The following is a 7,388-nucleotide window of genomic DNA, read 5'->3' on the forward strand; positions in this document are numbered from 1 at the left end:
ATGGCTACAAGCACCCTAATACCACTACATTTCAGCTATAAAAACATGCTGTGCAACATTTATGGTGCACCCTCACATTTTAACGTAAGTGCTTCAGAAGTTTCTGAAGACAGATCAACAATTAAGCTTATCAACTGCTGCCAACATGACCAATAGTACCAGAGTTGATGAGCCTCCTGTGTGTCAGTGTTCAGTGTGTCACCACGTACAACCGTGGACGAGCCCGACTGTTGGCCATCTAGTATATACCATTGTCTTTGTGAGATGTTTTGGGAATTTGATGTGTCTTGTAAGTGAAGCACAATTTGGCCAACCAGTAACTGGCTGGAACAACTTGACCTACAATACTTTTTATATGTAAAAGAGATTGCTTTGAGGTGAAACAAATGCTCCCTAAAGTCAGTGAAACATATGCAGTGGAAAAGATATTTGACGCACGACAACCCAGATCGGATTTTGATGGAGGCATCCCAAGAATGCTTTGATCTGATTAATTATTGTATAATGTGTTTACTTGGGGGAGGGGGGGGGTTATTAACTAAGGATCACCTTTGAGGAAAGGGCTTGTCAAGGGTAAACAGGTCAGAGCAAGTTTCAGTTTGGATGTTCAGTTTGATTTTGTCTACAAGTCAACAGGAGAGTGTTGTTGCAACCAATGGCTGGAAATATCTAGGAGAGGTCAGAAGTGACGGTGTAGGCAGAGTTAAGAATTACAGCTGAAATGTTAACTGCTAGGTTGATCATAAAGAAGAAACAGTTTACAGGTCAGTCAGCTTATGCTGGACTTTAGGAAATGGACATGCTTTGCATGGTGATCCAGAGCAGCCCGTCTCTGCCCGAGGAATCTTTGATTGATAATGGCAGGTTAGGCATCACATTCAAGAAGTGACCGCTTCATGTCAAAAAGGTAATTCTATCCCCAAGCAAAGGGGACCATCACAGAAATGTAAAGGCTGATGTTCTCTTCCTGCACGCATGGCATATGGTCTCTTTGCTGCTTGAAGACACAGAGGGCAAAACCACCAAATGGACACAGTGACAATTTCCCAATTCAGCTGATATGTCTTGCGCTTACAGAAGTCAGTCAGTCAAAGAGTCTTCATTCGATGAACATAATGATCATAAAAACATAGAAGTAAAAACAAATGCAAGATACAAACAATTCATTAATAAAACACATAAAATCCTGGTAAAATAAGCTTACACAGCCCTAAAAAGAACACATTATTCAAATATACAAATAAAAACCCTTGACTCCCCATTTTTAAGACAACATAATTTAATAAATAATGAAGGATAGCTTCTTAATTCTATTGCACATCTAATGATGCTGAGTACCGAGAAAAAAAATCTCAGGAGTTGTTAGGGAATTGCAAATACCTCAAACCCTCAATATGGGATATAAAGTGTTTGTGTAACAGAATGGGTTGTAAAAACTGAGCTCTAAACGGACAATACAGTTCACAGAATAACAAAGTGCATGAGTGATTGTGAGGACACAGCATCACAAGGACAACATGTAAAAAATAAAAAAAAAGGCACCTCGACCCTGTTCAGGGAAAAGGTACTAGATAGTGGTCCGTATTCAACCATAATCTTGACAAAAAATATATACTGGGGATTTGTTATCCATGTTAAATACACATATGGACCAGAACCATCAAAAAATCCCATATAGCTGACAAGGATGCTCATGCTCAAGGATCTTACAATTTGCTCTTCCCCCCTAAATGAGGCAACAGCCCCTTTTACTGGGTTCTTTGTTTGAGGGCCTACTGCTGTAGGACAGTCAAAAAGAGTGCTCAAACCTAATTTGTAGAAGGTATCCTTGACATAGGCCAGCCACAGGATTGTGCGCATATTGTCTACACTAAGGCAGTCTTCTAGGACATCCTACGAGAAGCAGGCCTTTGCAGTACTCCAAATTTTTAGCTATAATAAAAGAGGGGCAGTGCCGACTAAATCCTTCACGAAGCCCATTCCCAGTTCTAGATGTAAAATAAAACTTGATGTGCTCGAGGGTAACACTAAAAGTCTGCAGAGGAACTTATTTTCTGCCACATGCAGCTTCCTCGAGACAGTGCATCCCCACACACACCAACATCACAGACACCAAGCGAGAGACGCTTGCTCTTATACAATTAAAATCGACTCGTATTGAGGCCAATCCTTTCTGAAAATCTAAATATAATCTCACAAGCTGCCCCCATTTTTTGGACTCTCCAATTAATTAACCTTTCCCAAGATCCACTAGCTTCAAACATGATCCCTAAATAATTAAAAAAGGGTACTTTCTCTATATAGGTCCCCCCTATGTTAAAAAGTTTGGACTTAGTATTTTTTGGGCCACAAGTCATCACAAACGATTTTTGCAAATTAGCATTAAGATTCAGTTTTATCAGGAAGTAATTAAAACTATTTAAAAGGTTCTGTAAACCACTTGCTGTTGCATGCTGGAGAACAGCTTTGTCCGCTTACAGGAGCGCCAGAACTGCATGCGTACCAGTTCTAGGGATGTCTGTACTGTATGTTGTTAAAAAGGTTCCTAAGGCTTTGATATACAATAAAAAGAAAAAAGGGGCTAAAATACATCCTTGCCTCACTCCTCTAGTAACCTTTATCGGCTCGGTGCAATCACCTGACTGGGTATAATAGCCTCTAGTAGATGTATCTCAATGCATACGCTTTACCAGGTCCCCCACTGTCGCTCAATGCCCGCCTGAGCCATTTAATCACATAGTCTTTTCCTGTCCATCATGTCAAAGGCACAGGAGAGGTCCATAAATTCCAGATGAAAAGCACCTCTCCTGGATTTAACGTATTTCCCCCAAACAAGAGACAAGTTAAAAGCCTGTTCAACAGTCCCCAAGTTGAATCTAAAACCATACTGCAAAATAGATAAAAAAGGAGGCAGACGCAGCCCAGCCCTCCAACTTGCCAAAAATAACCAGACCCAAAATCTTTGCTGACACATCTATCAAAGAAATGGGACGGTAACACGATGGCAGATTCCGGTCTCCTTTTTTTAAATAAATTTGCACTATAATGGCCTCTTTCCATGTGCCCATTAGCTTACTCTTCACTGCTGCCTTCAAGACATTTGTTAGAAGGGAGGCCTAGAGGTCCACATTGCGTTTAAGCAAATCTACTGGGACCCCATCAGGGCCCGGGGCCTTATCACTAACTGCACACTGTATTGCCTTAGTAACAGATGCTAAGCCTACGAGGCTTACTAGCCATTCTTCATTTAGATCTGGGAAAGCTAGGCTAAAATCTTCTCTTAAACTACCCTCCTCGTGGTTTGGGTTAAAAATACACTAAATATGCTAAATCCAAGCCCGCTCATAAATATGGCAATCAATTTTATTGACTGCCTTATCTGTATTTAAAAAAAAAAGTGATTAACAGTTTCCCAAAACAATCTGTTATCTCTCAGTTAGGCCTCTTTTTCTAGCTCATCCCAAGCCTTTCGTCTAATTTCCTGTCTTCTGTTTTCGAGTGCTTGCTTATACTGGATTATGAAACCTCTTATATCCTCTATATTACATGGCGACTTAATAGTGACTCTTTTAAGCATTTTAAGTGTCAAAGTGCATTCAGCACTATGCCATGACTTAATAAGGAGTTCCCTTGGTGGCTTATTTGAGGATAAACTATAAGCCACCAACCCACAAATTTTACTAAAGCTCTTAAAAATATCATCCGCAGCCCTGTCTGGTGAATATGTCAATTCTAGTTACACTAACCACTTCACTAAAAAAACGTTGTCGGGTCAGTATTGCTCCACCTCAATCAGACCCCTTTATTTTGGGAGTATCTAACTGGCGGCTCCATTTTGTCAGATGTCTGGTATAGCCCTTCTGATCCAAGATTCAATTCTGGGTGTTTCTGTTTCTCCCCGTTTAATTTAAACATTGTACCCTCTATGGATTGAATGTTCTAATATCATTATAGCCCATCATTATAAAGGGTCAGACTGGAAAATGAAAATAGATGCGGACACCAAAATAAAAGTGGTCCCATTTGTGGATTAAATAGCTACAAAACCGGCCAATGTTTGCAAACTGGGACAGCTTGAACCTGTAAAGACACACTGTATAAGTGTTTTGCAAGGTATGGAAGACTTCATGGGTTTAAGCTTACTGCATGCAATATATTTGTATTAATATCAGAGAAATCAAAAGTAAAAAAGTAAAATAAAATAAAACAGACCACAAAACCATAAAACAGGCCTACAAACAGCCAAATAATGGCCCACACACTGAACTTTCAAACTAGCCTGGCTGCTCAAAGGGCCAGTTCGACCCTGTCATTATAGCCCTTTTGTCTACAACAAAACCAGTGGTTAAAGTCATTCTCCCTCGTTGTAGGCCCGAGTGTGCGGCTGGGTCCTGCAGCTCGGGTAGAGGGTCTTTAATTTACTGGTATAACCCTCTGCAGTAGTTTGCAAGGCTTTTTAAGAACACTGATTTACCGGAGAGGTGCATCCACACTTCAGTAAGGAGACTACTGAATCAGTATATTTTGTGATTAATGTATTCATGTTCCTTTCGCAGCATTTGCTCCAAAGCCAACACCTTTAGGCCGAGAACGCAAACCCTCATGTACTTTAGAACAGTGAACGTTTTCAACGTATCACTGCAATTCAACCATTCCCGATCTCCTCTCCATGCTAAGGGACCTACAAATGTGACATTACAATAATCTTCTCTCATGTCTGCCTTGCCTCCAAGCTGTTGCCTACAGAAATGAATACTAGACTACAGACGTGGCCAACAATGGATATAGTGTCGCCAGATGCTTCCAGAACGGGACAAATGTCTCCAATTACATTTTATCAGTAACATGGGAAAAAAGTTTCATTTTTCTAGAGTGCATTAATCTCTATGTAGCCTATGCTCCATTTTGCTCTCTTCACATTTTTCAACCTCTTTGCAGGCACCAGATTGTTCTAAATGCAGACCAATCTCACTAATGAAATAAGACATAAAAATATCTGCAAAGATACAAGACGAATGGAAACAAGTATGCGTGAACTAAAACTTCTCTGCCACTGCACTACAGGAAGACTAGACTGCGTAAACATTTGTCAACCAGGACGAATAAATGTGAGGGCGGCAGTGGTACAGGTAGCATTTACAAGGGTATTTCGTACCGTCTGAGTTGAAGGGAGGGTGATACGGGTAGCATACCCTGGGCTCGGAAGGGTGGTGGACAATTATAGCTCTTTGGTGGGAGGAGATATGTAAGTGTTATGTGGAGAGGTATATTTCTTAGGGGGGGAGTAGAGTATATGCAATATACCTTAGCCGTGGGCGCTTTACACATTTGAGGGGAAGGGGACTTACACTGGTGACTTAAAAGCGCCATTTCACTCCTGAAAATGTGATTAAGCAGGAGGTAGCAAAATGTAATGAATGGAGTGTGAACGGGGTATTTATTATAAAGTTATTCACAAGTGGTGAACATTTATGTGTGTGGTTTTATTTTATGTGCGAGAGTTCTCAGACACGAAACTGCAGGATTCACTTTAAATTGAAATGGAGATGTATCAGGGCTGGTGGGACAGCCGGAACCTTACAAGCACGTGAGGCAGAAACATTTGTGACTGGGGGCGAGAAGGTGGTTTTCGCAAAAGTGGCATTATATCAGGGTGGTACCTAGCAATTTTACACTGACAACAGAAGAGGTACAGTGTGTGTGTGAGAGAGAGAGAGTGTGTGTGTGCATATATATAGCTTTTTTTTGGGGGGGGGGCAGGTCACCTTATAGCTGACTGCCAATCGTTGTTTTCAGGACCGGTAATTATAGTTAAGGAGGACATCTGACCAACGGGGGTAGAGGCAGCGTTCAATCTGTCTAAACTATAACGAGGGCCGACTGACGTGAAAATGCCGGCCCTACTTTAACTTTACGTCCTAGTCATTGGATTGAAACATTTTGCACAGGGTCACAATAAGAAAACTGCCTTTTTTTTTTCCACAGAAGGACGGTAGGTCAGAACCGTCATCTGAGCGCTGTCCAGGGTATATAAACACCCCGGCCCTCCACTCACCTTTCGCCGGGGATGGTAATAAATGGAGCTGGAGGGGTCAGCGGCGGCCGGCAGCAGCGGTGCTCCGGTTCCTTCTGCCACGGATCTTCAACTGCCCCGCTGGCACGGTCCTTCGGTACCTGCCTCCCCGGTGCTCCGCGGTCCCCTGTATCCCGCTGCCCCTGATGCTCCGCTCCTCCCCCTCACATAATCTGCAGAGCCCAGATTGAGAGACAAGCAGGGGAGGGGGCAGCGTGCGCGGCCACTGAGCGGGGGAGACGCCGTGCGCGCTCCCACACCGCGGAGCGCGCGCCTGCCGGAGGCCCTTGCAGTACGGAAGAGTAGGTGTGGCGGCCATCTTAGAGAGGTCCTTTCTCGCGGACATTAGGTACGACCGTGCTGATCGACTACACTGCGGACCTACGTGGGCGCCCACAACCTTACTAAAGAGCACTTTGTGTTTTATATTGTCCGTTTACACATTCCTCCTGTTGCCTCTGAGCGTTCTGCTGCCCTGTACACACTCAGTTTTTGAATCAGCTTTCATTTCCAGAACAGAGCGCCCTATCGACCTTCTTTCTATTTCTCTCTTGTCCCTTTATCGTTTCTTTTTTTCTGCTTCTACGGCGAATATCGGCCAATCCAAAGAAGCCTTCGAGGTTTCAGAAAGTGACGTAATTGGTTTAGCTTTCAGCTTTTGTGTTCGTCTCACGTTGTTGTAATAATAGAAACGAACGGGTTATGTCCGCATTTCTTACATAAAGGTAATATCTCAAGTGGATGAGTAACGACCAAAAAAGCCATCGAAGTAGTGGAACTGATGAGCAGCTGCTCTATGAGTCATAGATGAATTTTGAAACAGAGTGAATATAGCTTCCCTGGTGGTCTAGTGGTTAGGATTCGGCGCTCTCACCGCCGCGGCCCGGGTTCGATTCCCGGTCAGGGAACGTTTCTGTTTTTAGAATTCTTTAAAACTGTGAACACTTATTTTTAAGTTTTAATATTCAAATAAACATATATTTCAATTACAGATTGTACCCCATTAATACATTTTACTAAATGATTGATTTAGAAGTTTTAATATTCAAATAAACATATATTTCAATTAGAGATTGTCTCCTATTGATCAATTTTATTAAATGATTGATTTACTTAAAGAATGAACTTATGAACACTAGGAATATGTTAAAATAATTATTTTTTACCAAAAACGTAAGGAATATCTTTTTCGTTCTTTAATGATTTGGGGTAAAAAGAGTTCCTGGATTTTAATACAGTTACAATTCGTACATATTAATGGCAGCAGTTATTGGTAACTTTTTTTTATCTACAGTAAGGTTGGTGCCACTATAAC

The 7,388-nt window shown here is 41.9% G+C and overlaps 1 protein-coding gene and 1 non-coding gene across 3 annotated transcripts in view; one reads left to right on the plus strand and one right to left on the minus strand.

Annotated features, from left to right (window-relative positions):
- The window catches only part of DNAJC5 (DnaJ heat shock protein family (Hsp40) member C5), a 197,272-nt gene extending 190,996 nt beyond the window's left edge, over window positions 1-6,276 (minus strand). For both annotated transcript variants that reach the window (XM_069243253.1, XM_069243252.1), the window contains exon 1: window positions 6,056-6,276. The gene's annotated coding sequence lies outside the window, so the exon portion shown is untranslated. The remainder of the gene's footprint in view (window positions 1-6,055) is intronic.
- Window positions 6,277-6,909: 633 nt separating this feature from the next.
- Window positions 6,910-6,981, plus strand: TRNAE-CUC (transfer RNA glutamic acid (anticodon CUC)). Its single transcript has one exon. It is a non-coding gene; the product is annotated as a tRNA-Glu (tRNA).
- Window positions 6,982-7,388: the final 407 nt, after the last annotated feature.

This window comes from Pleurodeles waltl, chromosome 7 (genome assembly GCF_031143425.1).
Source record: "Pleurodeles waltl isolate 20211129_DDA chromosome 7, aPleWal1.hap1.20221129, whole genome shotgun sequence".
Classification (NCBI taxonomy): Eukaryota; Metazoa; Chordata; class Amphibia; order Caudata; family Salamandridae; genus Pleurodeles; species Pleurodeles waltl.